Raw genomic sequence first — 14,235 nt, 5'->3', positions numbered from 1 at the left:
GTCCACTTTGGCTTTTCAATTTCTACATGGAAACGGTAGGAGGTTGGTATCAAGAAAATCTTGTTGCAATTCTTGCTCTTGTGGCTTAACTTCTTCAACTTCATTGCTCTTCTTCTCCTGCTGCACCACTAGTGTCTTTCCTATCCTTGTTGGATATGGAGGATCACGAGTAGATTTTCCACCTCTTGTGGTTATGGCATTGACCTTTTCAAGGTTAGTGGCAAAAGGCAGAGCAACGGCCAGCTGAGCTATTTGTAATTCTATCTTTTTATTATAGTTAAGTTGGTCTTTTATAGCAGAAGAAAAACTCTCCATTTTAGTATTTATATTTTCTAAAACTTTATCATTAGAAGCAAGCTTTTTAGAAATATTCTCATTAATCCTAGCCTGTTCTAAGATCAAATTTCTCAAGGATGGCTAATTAGGATTAGAAGAATTATAGTAATTGTTTGGGTACTTACCTTGATAGTTTGATCGTTGTTGTTGTTGACTCCATCCTTGTCTTTGTTGCTATGAACTGGAATTATTGATGATGAAGTTCACATCTTGTTGTGTTTCTGAGCAATTATTCTTTGAATGCCCAATGGTTCCACAGGTGTTGCAAAAGGTTTGCAAATCATAAATATCCTGGATGGCCTATCGATCTTTCTTATAATTGGCTCACTTTTTGAGCCAATTTAGTAATACGTCCATCTTGGTCGATAGTGCACACACCTCTTCTTGTGCTTCTTCACTCTTGTTATATGATTGGATACTACCTTGAGACCAGCCTTGATTAGAGGCTATCTTTTCCATGAGAGCTTCACCTTTTCCAAGAGTGAGTGACATAAATGCTCCTCTAGCAGTAGCATGAAATTGTTCATGAGCTTTTTGGGTTAATCCATGGTAAAAGTCTTGTATGAGCAACCAATCTTCCATTCCATAATGAGAACAATCTGAAATATATTCTTGGAAATATTCCCATGCTTCTAGAATGGTTTCACCTTTCTGTTGCTGGAAATTGGAGATTTTTCCTCTTAAGGCATTGGTTTTACCTATAGGGAAAAACTTTGCTAGAAAGGCCTTTGAACATCTTGCCCATGTGTTGATGTCATCTTTGTTGGCGTAGAACCACTGCTTTTCCCTTCTCACTAGCAAGAATGGAAATAGGCAAAGTAGTATGATGTCTTGAGCAATGTCCTTGATGATGACTATGTTGCTAATCTCTAGAAAATTCTAGAGATGAGCACTAGCATCTTCATGTGCCTTTCCGCTAAATTGGGTAGCTTGCACCATTTGATGAGGCTTGTCTTGAGTTCAAACTCAAGATTGTTGGTTTTGAGTGTTGGTCTAGTGCGAATCTTCTCGGTGCTTGGAGCAGAGAACTCATGCGGTATCTTGTCAGCCATGGCTTCAGAAACTAGTGTTGAGCTATCTCTTGATTGGGTTAATTGTGATTGATGGAATTTGTTGGTGAATCAAAACCAATCCCGAAATACCCTGTATAAGATATGAACAAAGAAAAACAAGGGTAAGCCTACCAGAGCAGTGGTGCATTGTTATGATATCATCAATAAGTATTATTTGATCAATTCTCTTTTAGCCATGTGCCCTTCCTGGCAATGTTTGTTGGTATTTATTAATGACACTTATATTTTAAGAAAGAATATATATATGGAGAATTCTGCAAGCACACAGATATATCATTGTAGCATGTCACCTGGGAGTATTCCAAGTATCGTTATTTATATTTTACCATAGGGAGGAACGGTGGCTAGAGATATTGATAAATATAATACTTATGATGAGATCACTAACTAAACACTTACTCTAAACACGGGTAAGCCAAATGATATATAAATGATAAGTATAGGGCAATGATAATAATCAGAGATAGAATTAGATACTCATAAATGTAGTATAGCTAGACTAAGTGATTAATTAAGAGGAAGATTCCTAAGTCCTTCCAATGTACTAAGTCTTTTGTACACCCAAGTATATATACTTTCATCTATAGCATAATTAACTCTTCATCTACACATAAGGAACATTACTAAGGAAAATCAAGAACAAAGCTAGATTTCCTTCGCAATTAGGTCCTACTTGTTCTACAGACAGGGAGTGGACTACAAAGGACTCAATGAGAATGTCACACTCGCGATCTACCACATGGCCCAGAATGTAGAGTGCATCCATAGGTAAACAAAATATAAGCATCACGCTTACATAATGTCGACCACTTAACTCACTTGAGTACTGAGCTAAGCGCTTTGCGAACTTATGCATAAATTCAGTATCAACTATGACTATATTATGCATACTACCGAAGCAAACTAAGAACAAAATATATAGAAACATAATATAAATTAAGCATAAAGTCATGAAATATAGAGGATACAATGGCTATACCAGCCTCCAGATGATGAATCCAGAATCCTGAGCAGTAGCCCAACTCTACTTGAATTTATTAGCTTGCCTATACTAAAACTTTGTGGAATTGGAGATCTATTCTATTCTCTGGTAGATCTTCTCAAATAATTATGGTAGCTCTGAAGATGAAGAAGATCAATTGATATCTTCATTTTTTGGGGGTCTAGGGTGATATATATAGGGGGTAGCATCAAATCTAGACCCTTGGATCAAACCGACCTTGAGCAACGGTGTAAGATTGATCCATAGAGGCCGTGGAGAACCGATGTTGAAGCAAAGGCTAATAGGGGGGCCCATAGGCCGGGTGGCCTGCAGGTGGGGACGACCGGCCCCAGATGTCATCCTCTCGGGCTCTATCGTGGTGGTTTGCCTTCTGGAGTGTTCTGAAGTCTTCCTAAGTTGGTTTTGTCACGGATAAGCATGATTAAATATGATGATTTGGACCACCTTGACGGTTTTCTAGATAAATCCTACTGAAATCATAGATTCACCAAAACTCATGGAATTTGTCAGTTTAAACCCCTAAACCTATGTTGGTGATCATTTTCATGCACTTAAATATGTTATATTGATGGTTTATGATGAGTGTTAACTACAGTCAACACGCGTTGACTCTAAGCATGCACCTTGAACCTATGGTGGCCCTACACGGCGCCTCAAAGCATGCACCTAGTGCTAATGGTGCCCTCGTGCGGTGGCTTAGAGCATGCACCTTGCACCGTCGGCGGTGGGGAAGGCAAAACGGCTTTGGATCTTGGCGTCTTGCCAGATCATCGCTCGAGAAACTTTGTGAAGTATTTTTATGTTTTAGGCGAGCTCCACTTAGGACTGACTATAGCGTAGATCCATATACCCCTTTTGTATAGGGGTATTTTTGTCATTTGTCTGGAGAATTCGTTCCTCCCCGTATCCTAAAAGTACATGAAAATAAAATGGGACAGAGCGAGTACGTGGATACCGAAGTATCAAATATTCAAGTTATGGATAGAGTAAGGCCCTATTTGGGTCCATGTAGATAGTACTTATCTGCTAATAATTCTCTTTTGGATCCAAACAGGTATAGATAATGGAGTAGTTAATTGTTAGATAAACCTCTCTAAATATCAACTATCTCACTAGTTTGACTCAACCAGATAATAGTAGCTAATAGGTGGACCCACTAAACCCAGCTTTTTCCCTTCCCTCCTCCCCAACTACCCCAACCACGGTTCCTCCGGTCCCCTATCTCGTCGCCATTGTAGACCTCCACGGGGACCTTCCTAAGTTCCTTTTTGCACTCTGCCTCGCTGACCTCATGTCCCTATCTAGTAGTCCCGAGTCCCCCTCCACCTTCTCTGCCTCAGGGGCCACAGGCCACCTTCATCATCTAGCTCGGAGATATCCTCAACCACGGTGGCGACAAGCTCTACCTCATCTACCTCCTCCGCCGCCTCGCCCTCTCCGCCAAGGCCCATGGTAGCGCGTTCCTACCCATCCTCGACGCGAAGCCCCCCATGATGTGGAAGCTGCCCTACCATGCCATGCCGACACACTTGTAGCATAGAGTGCTTATGTCAGGGAGCACCAACCACTGCCCTTTCTCCACCATTCCCCTGGCTCCGGGACAGTGAGCGCTGCCCACCGGCCACATAGTCCTACCTCGGCAAAGAACTCCTAGAGGCCCTGCGGCATGACGAAGCGGAAGTGGTAGAGCACCTGGTCTACAAGGCAGTAGAGGTTGCCCTTGAGGTTGGTCGGTGGCACGGAGCTCCTTGAGGTCACCGGAAAATGGGAACGGGGGTCCCGATCTTCCGTCAGGTAGAGGTAACTATTGTTGTGGCGGAGAATGACACACCGATCCGGCTTCAGATCGAAAGATCGAACCCTACAATCTTAGCACCACAACTCCTCTGGTTATCAACCGAGACACGAATCCGATTGACCTCGCCAAGAAGGCTAATCTCTGTCTGTGCAACAAAGAACACAAGCAAGAACAAGAAAGAAAGCAACCAAATTGCAGATGAATGATTAATCTCACGAAGTTGGGGTCTCACAAACTGATGAATGGCGAAACTGTTTTTGATAGATTAATCTAAGCAAAACCCAAAACCTAATGACGGTGGCGGCATATGATTATAAAGGTCTTAGGGTCGTCGCCTACCCTGGACACGCCCCCTAATGGGCCCAAACACGATACACGGTCCATCGGACCAAAAGACGGTGTCACAGCACCCTGGCAGATTCTAGACACTGACTTGTTTCGATGATTACCGTTGATTCTGGAGGACATTTGATGTGAGACCACTTGGATTGGCTTCCTTATCAAATTATCTTTCCAACCATATGTGGATCGTCGAAAACGGACTCAAGATGCGTCTTGGGTGACCAGTTTAAGGCAGACTGGTCCTCGAGGCCGAGGCAGACTCGAACTTGAGTTGCTTTGGGCCTCCACCTTGGGGACTCGAACCGAATTAGCCTCGAGCCTCCTTCTTGACTTGGACACCCTTGCTGGCCTCCTACCCCTCTATACCATGTGCCAAACATGGTCATATGCATGGGTGTCATGTTCTCATCATCGGACTACTTGGAGAAGCACTCGTTGGAAGACTGTTGTGGAAGAAGTGTGTTGTTGCGCCTGTCATGAGAGGGAGGCGCTATCGAGGCATAGAGAGCGAGTCAGGCTGGCGGTAGGCCCTAGCTAGGTTTCTATGGCTAGTTGGGGTGAGGCCACGTATACTCCTCATCGGCACCGCCGGTGGAGCCCCCATCGTCACAACCACAGGAGGAGGAGAAAAAGCAGCGAGCACCGGAGCATCGTCGTCCCTCACATCTACGGTGGTGGCGGCGACGATGGTAGCAAATGGGAGGGGCAAGGGGCGACCCCCTCTTACACTATAAAAAGGGGTGTTGGCTCTAGAAGAATCATCAACTCCAAGAAGAAACAAGCAAATAGTATAGTTGAGCTTAGGCAAAGCCATATCTCTAGAATTAGAAGATAGGGAGAGAGTGAGGAGAAGCTTGAAGAGGAGCTAGGCTTGTTGGTGACCTCTTGCACTTGTACCTCAGCGAATGCAACTCTGATCGAGTGAAGTCTAGGGTCTTCTATGGTAATTGTGCTGCATTAATTAAGAGTTATTATATTACTGTTGTTTATGTGTTTCACCACTTGGTCGGAGTGTTGTGATCTTATTTCATCAGTATCCAAATCAGAGTAGTGAGCCTATAGATTAAGCATGGTGCTCAGGCTATAGCTTGCCTGTGTTTACGACTAGGCCTCTAGATAGTTAGTGGTTGTTGGCAGGTGGTGATAGCCTTGTCCATCTTCTATATTCCACCATGATAGATCTAGTTATTAAATCGTAGGGTGAAAGCCCTAGTTTGGTTTTGGATAATTGATGAAACCTAGCACTAACCTTTGTCATGAGTTGTGATATGAGCTAGGTTGGTGCAATCCAAGTGTGGAGCATGGTGATGAAGTCCATGGCGATGAAGCCATGTGTTGATGATGATCAAGCTCAACTTAGAAAAGAAGAAAGAGAAAAACAAAAACTGTGATGATCAAGGCAAAGGTATATGATAGGTTTTTGTTTTGGACTCAAGATACCATAGAGGGTGTGAGTGACTTAGGATCAATAGCCGTACTATAAAGAGGGGAAATCTTTGGCTAAACGGTTTATTGAGCGGAACTAGGTGACATGACTTTTGCATATGCATTTAGGAACCTAGTGTGCTAACTTGGACCCTTGTAAAATGCTTTGGAAAATGCTAACACACGAGCACACAAGTTCTACACTTTGTGGTTAGCAAGTTGGAAGCAAGGGCGAAGTGGTTGTGGACTTAGAAAAAGAAAAGGAGGAGGAAGTCCATGACCGGACGCTGGCCGTGGGGTAACCGGACTCACCCCGTGCGCGTCTGGTGAATTATAGCGACGTGGCATAGCTGGCCAAGAGTGACAAGGCGCGACTAGACGCTGGCGCTAAGTGGATCGGCGCGTCTGGTCATCTTCTGTAGAGGTGGCACGAGTGGCGATCGAGCGCACCGGGCCTACGTCAGGTGAAGCCTGACATACGGTGACGTTAGCCTCGGGCGAGCGTGCAGTGAAGAGGCACACTGATCGAACGTAGGGGCGCATTAGGTCAACATTTACCTGACGCGTCTAGTCAATAAAAATCACCTCAGGGAGCTTACTGGAAACGTTCCGACGCTGAAGGGTTGAGCGTCAGGTGGAACTCGATGCGTGTCCAGTCGAACTTTGACTGAGGCGCTGCCTGTTAAGTGACCATTGAGATCAAACGAGTAGAATTCAAAGCGCTGACAAGTGGCCTGATCCACGCGATCGGACGCTGGCGTGGGCGTGTCCAGTCAACCCGACCGGCGCATCCGATCAGTACGCAGAGCGACCTCCCTTGGCTCTAACAGCTCTATTCGTTTGGGGAGATCTATAAATAGTGTTTGGGCGGCTCCAAGGCATCTCTCTTGGCACTTTGGCATACTTGACATCCTTGTGAGCCTAAGCAAACACCTCCCACTTATCTCCATCATTGATTCATCATCATAGTGTGATTAGGAGTGATTCCAAATGCATTTGCTTGAGTGATTGTATCTAGTAGCACTTGGGGATCGTTGTGCCTGTGGTGTTCTTGTTACTCTTAGTGGTTGCCGCCACCTAGATTGCTTGGAGCAGCGGAGGAGGATTAGCACGAGTAGGTGATTATTCGTGGCCATCTCCCGGTGATTGTGAGGGGTCTTGTGCCTTCTCCGGCGGAGTGTCGAAAGGTAACTCTAGTGGATTGCTCATGTCATTGAGTTACCTCACTTGTGGGTAGGTTCTTGCAGTGTTCAATTGTGTGGATGAGGTTCGTGCAACACCTCTTAACCGCTGAACCACTAAGTGTTGGTCGACACAACGGGGACTAGCGTGCCTGCAAGCACGTGAACCTCGGAAGAAAAATTGGTTGTCTCTTGCCCCTTGGTATTCTCCCGGTGATTAAATTGGTATTCATCTTGTGATTGGTTCACTCCTCTACGTGGCGGTATAATCACCTTACTCACTCATTTATATTCCCGCAAACTAGTTGTAGCAAGCTGTTTAGTGTAGCTAGAATTGAGAGCTTGATTTGTAGTTTAAGTTCATCTAGTGGAGCTCTTTAGTGTAGTAAGTGTGAGAGCTCTTAGTGAGTAGTGACTTAGCAAATTGTGTGCCTAGTGATCATAGTAACTAGAATTATTGGATAGGTGGCTTGCAACCCTTGTAGAGCTAGAGCAAGTTTGCATTTCGCTATTTGTCATACTAATCAAATTGCTCTAGTGATCTTATAGATTTTTTAAATAGGTTGTTCACCCCCTCTAGCCATATTAGGACCTTTCATAGGGTCCGTGACGGACCTTGTCTAGTTTATCCCTTGAGGTAGCTAGACGGGTTGTGCCCCGAAGTAAACAACTTTGGTATAACAACCTTGTTCTTGTCTAATATCAGATATCCCATAGGAATCCTCTCTACCCATATTTATCAACCCTATAGCTTTAGGTGTTCTTAGTCCTTATTCTCATCACTTCTCGTTCTCTGTGGAAATTCTATACCTTTGAATACTCTCTGGTGAAAGCTACCTTGACAGTCGTACACTTGCAATTTATCCTGTGTGCCACCTCTGGTGTCAAAATGTGCCAAGCAGTGGATGAAGAAGCAGGCAAATGAGCGCCATTTGAATTCACCTTTTAGTTGGAGAAGAGTGGTTTTTCCTCAAATTGCAGTTGTACGTTCAATCGTCTTTGGCGGATCATGCATATCAGAAGCCAGCTTTCAAGTTCTTTGGTCGTATCGTATTGTTGAGCAAATTGGTTCGGTGGCCTACAGGTTGGAGCTCCTAGCCTCATCTTCTATTCATCTCGGACTCCTTGCCGCCATCTTTGGTTCGTTGGAGCATACCTGAAAAGATATTGCAGTGTCGTACTGTCCTCAAGGGTGCAACGTCGGTGCGGCAAGGTTCGGTGAAATGGACTAGCTAGTTTCTCTACGTGGGGAAGACCTGGAGTATCTTTGTCGATAATTCCCTCGTGTGGCTGTCTGGGTCATCGCGCGCAAGGGGGAGGGAATGTCAGGACTGCTACCTCTCCAACAGCTGCGTCTGAAAAGCAGAGCTGAAGTGCCGGACAAGCTACAGGAAGCGGCGACAACAGGCTCCCAGCGTGGAAGACCATCCCCCGGGCCGTGACCAAGAGTAGCCGCGTCTATGGGCTGGAATGAGTGAACGTGTGAGGCCCAGCCGGCAAGCATGAGAGCTATGTGATGTATAAATATACTAGCACCTTCTTGGGGGAGTATGTCTTTCTGAAAAAAAAAACTATGTACCATCTTGCTACTTGCTAAAGCAGACCTCGTCTATTTCCTTCCTAGCCTCAATTCCAATTCCTCTGTATCCAATAGCTAACGCAACATCTCCACTAGTGTACAGTTGCTTCTATATCATGAGAACTAATAGATTCTTGACCGGGCTTGTGGCCTTATGTTTCCACCTCTTCTTTTGAGGCCCTGAGTCTGAATGTGTAAATATCAGTAACGGTCTCTGATGAACTGAAGCCCCGATGTTTTTTTTGTAAAGTACATTTTTCAACCTTCAACTCACATTGAAGTTCGATTTTCAATCTTCAACTATGAAACCGGGTAACAAACATCCTCCAACTGTCAAAACCAAACAAATTTTGTCCTCCGCTGGTTTCAAAAGCGGTTTTCTATTTTCTAATAATAATAAAATCTGGTTCGATCTCTAGAAGTTCGTAATTAATTTATTTTAAATTATAAAAATATGAACTAGTTCATGTTTTCTTCTAACAATGTTATATATATATATATATATTGATGCTATATTTAATATTGTTTTAAATTTTGCGCAGAATTAAATTTTGCATAGAATTGGTGTATGCGCATTGCTATCCCCACCATCATTTATTTTAGATGAAACTAGTACTTTTTTCTAAAAGTGTTCTCTACTTGTTTATGGTCTATATATAGGTATTTGGAATTGGTTTATTAATGTTCCTATTGCTTTCGTTGTCACGCTTGTTATTTATTTAAAACAAGTAAGATCAAAATAATTTTAAACATAGCTTCAACATATATATCAGTTTTAGAAGAAAACATGAACTAGTTTCATATTTTTTATCACACCCCAAAATTCCTATTTTGGGTTGTGATTAGAAAACACTAAATAAAATAAAGGATTTAATGATTTTTCTAAAATTTTCCAAGATTTATTTAAATGTTGTCAATACAAAATGAGAAAAATGTGTTTTTATAAAACTTTTATAAAGCTAATATGATTTGTTTATTGCTTTGTGCTTTGCTTTGCTTTGCTTTGGTTATGTGAGAAAAAATGAATTTCTAAAATTTGATCCAACCGCGATAGGTCCTTTCCCATATTTGAAAACTGTTGATGGTAGTTACCGACCATTATAAACATCAATATAACCCAAGATAAAGCATAAAAATGAATCATCAACATAGACTTAGGGGTTTAAACTGATAAATTCAATGAGTTTTGGTGAATCTGTGTTTTCAGCAGAGTTTAATCAGAAAACCGTCAAGAGGGATGTAAACGTCAAAGGAAAAATCGGAATTTCGACGTGAAACCAACTCCAGAAGGTTCCAGAAGACTCGGGGGGACTCCACGCCAAAGCGAAGGCTGAGAGGCTACAAAGTGGGGCCACCCAACCCCACCTATAGGCCGCCCAGCCCATCAGGGGCCCACCTGTCAGCCTCGTTGCTCTGTCGGTTTCCCATCGCCTCCCTAGAATGCATCTAAGCCATTGCTTAAGTCAGTTTGATCCAAGAGCTCATGTTGTATCCTTAGGGCTATATAATCTAACCCCCCTCCCTCCAAGAATCAAGTCATAAGATCATTAGTCAGGGTTAGACAGAAAACTAGGGTTTTCAGAGATTAGAGATTAGAACTCTAGTTCTTCAAGTTTCTAGTATAGATTGGCTAGTAAGGTTCAAGAAGAGTGTGGGCTATTGCTCAGGATTCCGGATCTGCCATCTAGAGACTGGTATAGCCATTGTATCTCTATATTTATGACTTTGTGCTATTTAATATCATTATGTTGCTATTTATTATGTTCCCAGTTTGCTCTAGTTGTAGCACATGTTCGCAAAGCGCTTAGCTTATTATGCAAATAAGTTTAAGTGGTAGACACTATGTAAGCATGGTGCTTAGATATTGTTTGCCTGCGGATGCCCTCTGCACTCTGGGTTATGTGGTAGATTGCGGATGTGACACTCCCATTGAGTCCTTTGTAGTCCACTCCCCGTTTGTAGAGCACGTAGAACGTGATTGCGAAGGTAGACAAGCTCTGTTCTTGATCTTCCTTAGTAATGTTCCTTATGCATAGATCCAGAGTTAGTTATACTATAGATGAGAGTGTATATATTAGGGTGTACAAAAGACTTAATTGATAAGTAATGACTTAGGAATCTTTTGGTCTTAACGAATCTCCTGCTTAGTTGTACTACATTTTATGAGTCTCTAATTCTATCTCTGGAATTCCACTATTACCTTACACTTATTATTTATTTACCCTTGACTTACCCCTGCAATAGCTTGAGAGTGATTATTATCATAAGTATACACATTTGTAAATATCTCCATGCCAACACCGCTCCATATGCTCCTCCCTGTGGTAAAAATATAAATAACGATACTTGGTATACTCCCAGGTGAAATGCTACAATGTGAAAGTGCAATCAAGCCCTAATTGTAGGTTTTGGTGATAATGACCATGCAATTAGAGAACTAATGAGATTTATCGAGATGACAAGCAGGGAAATTTATATTCGAGGATGCTACACGAAATGGAGGAGCCCCCAATTACAAATGTTGATGGCTTCAAACTCAAAGGAGGTTTAAATTCTTTTATATTTTGAATTTGAGTATAGGAAAAGTCATACTATAAAGGGGGACACAATGCTTAGCTAACATGTGCTACCAAGTGCTCAAACATACACATGCATCATTAGATTCACAGCCAAGACAGCCTAAACTTCACTCTTACCCTTGCTGTCTTGACAGGTGCAGCACTGCCGCACTTAAGCGAGGCACTGTTGTGACTTAAGTGACCGTTGGGTGCTGAGGGGGTATTTATACCCATCCTCTTCCTCCCCAACGGCTATCTTCTTCCTTCTGCTCATTCCAGCTCGTCCAAAATAGAAAAGGAGCTCTCTCTCTCTCCCTCCATTAGTGACCTTGAGCCCTAAAGCAAATCCATTGATTTCCCCATCAATCCTTGAGAGAAAAGGGTCCAAAACTCGATTAGAGAGCAGCTCCATTGATTCCTCAACTCAAAAGAGCACTTGGTTCATATTTTGGCAGGCGGTTGTGTTTGTTACTCTTGGAGCTTGGCTCCTAGCTAGGCTAGAGCATCGCCCGTGGAGCTTGCCAACTTGTGTGGTAGCCCCGGGAGGTTTGTAACCATCTCTTGAAGCTAGTAAACTCACCCCTCATCTCAAGAGTTAAGTCTCTTGACTTGAGAATGAGGAAGGGTTGGAAAGCCCTAAGCCTTAGTGGCTAACCTCAACAACATGGACGTAGGCAAGCCTTGGTGGCGAGCCGAACCACGGATAAATCATTATGTCTCTTGTGCTTGATTTACATTACTTGCATGTCATATTGTTGTTGAGGTGATTTCTAGGGTTTCTAGTCGATCTACTTGTGTGTGGTGTTCCTACTACTTCTAGCTCTCGATCTGTGACTATCATACCTACAGTAAGCTGAGAAATTTCTCCGATCTAAGTTTCTGTTCACTGATTTTGAACTATGACTCAAAGTTGTCTACAGGTGCGGCAGTGCCGCTGTTCTGGCCTGGTAGTGCGCAGTCCGCAGTGCCGCCCATTAGAGCGGCAGTGCCATAGGGTGAAATTGATAAAAGTTTGAGTGTTTGTTTTGACTAGGCCTATTCACCCCCTCTAGGACCAACCAGAGATCCTACAAGTGGTATCAGAGCGAGGTTACCTCATATACGCTTCACCGCATGAGGTATGGAGCCCGAGGAGGAGTTAGTGGCGTGAAGCCGGTGGATGTCGACACTGGACAGCAGCGAGCTGAGCACGTCGACAGCAAGCAACACCACTACTACCACATCTTGAGGCTACCGATGCCGAAAGAGCTCTCAATGATAATGAGAGAAGAAGAAGGAAGGAGGCAAGAAAGCTAAAAAGAGAAGCAAGAGAGAAGAGGAGGAGGAAGCGGTTAGAGGAGAAGAAGCAAAGGAAAGAAGAAAGAAGGCTCAAGAGAGAAGCAAGAAGAAAAAGAAGAGAAGCTAGGAAGAAGAAGGAAGAAGAAGAGAAGGCAACAAGTAGCATCATCAAGCATATCAAGTAGTTCTGAAGATGGAGATGATGATGAGTCATACCAAGTGTCGAAGGGGAACAAGAAGGAGAAGAAAGGAAAGGGCAAGGCCAACAACAACAAATATGCCATCGTATCCTTTAACTACTCTTCTATTCCTATGACTAACCATGATCGGAGGTCTTTCATCAATGTGCCCACGGGCAAGTTACCTCATTTCAATGGGACTAACTTTGCCAAGTGGAAGCACTTGATGAGAGCCTATCTTATAGGTCTTCACCCTGGCATTTGGGAGATTGTTTGCAATGGATTTGAGTCTCCGGTTGATCCCAAGAACCCAACACTAGAAGAGATGAGAATCATTCACCTCAATGGTCAAGCCACAAGTGTGTTGCTTAGTGCCTTGGATGGTGATGAGTACAATAGAGTGATTGGAGTTGATGTTGCCAAGCAAATATGGGACACTTTGCACCTAGCACATGAAGGGGTTGACAAAGTGAGAAAGGCAAGGATTGATTTGTTGATGTCAAAGCTCAACCGGTTTGTAATCTTAGATGGAGAGGGGCCACAAGAGATGTTTGATAGGTTGATGACAATGGTGGGCAAGATTAGAGGCTATGGTTGTGATGAGCTAGATGATCACAAAGTTGTCAAGATTATGTTGGAAGCTTATTCACCTAGAAATGAGACCGTAGTCACTCTAATTAGAGACAAGAAGAAGTTTGAGTACTTCACACCAAATGATGTACTTGGGAGGATCTTGACCTTTGACATGCAAAGAGAAGAAGCAAATGAGAGGAAGAAACTTGGAGAATTGCAAGCAAAGCTAGAGGGCATCAAGATCAAAGATGTAGCTCTCAAGGCCAACAAATCAAGCAAGCAAGGCTCTACAAGCAAGTCCAAGATCAACCAACAAGCTTCAACTAGCAAGCCCAAAGCAAGCAAGCAAGTTCAAGAAAGAGTAGAGACCACATCATCTTCAAGTGAAAGTGAAAATGATGATGATCAATATGAGAAGATTGATGATGTTGCTCTCTTTATGAAGAGATTTCACAAGGGGCTAAAGAAGCAAGGCTACAAGGTAGTGAAGAGAAACTTTCCAAACAAGAAAAAGAGGACATGCTACAATTGTGGTAGCACCGATCACTTCATTGCCAAGTGTCCATATGAGATCAAGGACAACAAATACAAGAAAGAGGACAAGGCTCACCGGAGGAAGAGCAAGAAGAACATGGGAGAGGCTCACATTGGGCATGAATGGGACTCAACTAAAGAGAGCACAAGTGAAGAGGATGAGAAGATTGCAACCGTTGCCATTCACAAGTCATCCCCTACACCAAGGCTCTTCAACAACATATCCGATGATGACTACTACTCCCCTCAAATTTGTCTCATGGCAAAGCGTGAGAAGGTAAAATCCAAATCAAAGGCCAAATCTCCTCCACCTCCTAGTGATATCTCTAGTAGTGATATTAGTGATAGCTCTAGTGATGATGAATCTAGTGATGAA

At 43.2% G+C, this 14,235-nt stretch overlaps 1 non-coding gene across 1 annotated transcript; it reads left to right on the top strand.

The window, feature by feature from the left end:
- Window positions 1-917: 917 nt before the first annotated feature.
- LOC136461967 (small nucleolar RNA R71) lies at window positions 918-1,024 on the top strand. The gene has a single exon (XR_010760501.1). It is a non-coding gene; the product is annotated as a small nucleolar RNA R71 (small nucleolar RNA).
- Window positions 1,025-14,235: the final 13,211 nt, after the last annotated feature.

The sequence above is a fragment of the Miscanthus floridulus genome, chromosome 6 (genome assembly GCF_019320115.1).
Source record: "Miscanthus floridulus cultivar M001 chromosome 6, ASM1932011v1, whole genome shotgun sequence".
NCBI lineage: Eukaryota > Viridiplantae > Streptophyta > Magnoliopsida > Poales > Poaceae > Miscanthus > Miscanthus floridulus.
This window is presented reverse-complemented; position numbering and strand designations above follow the sequence as displayed.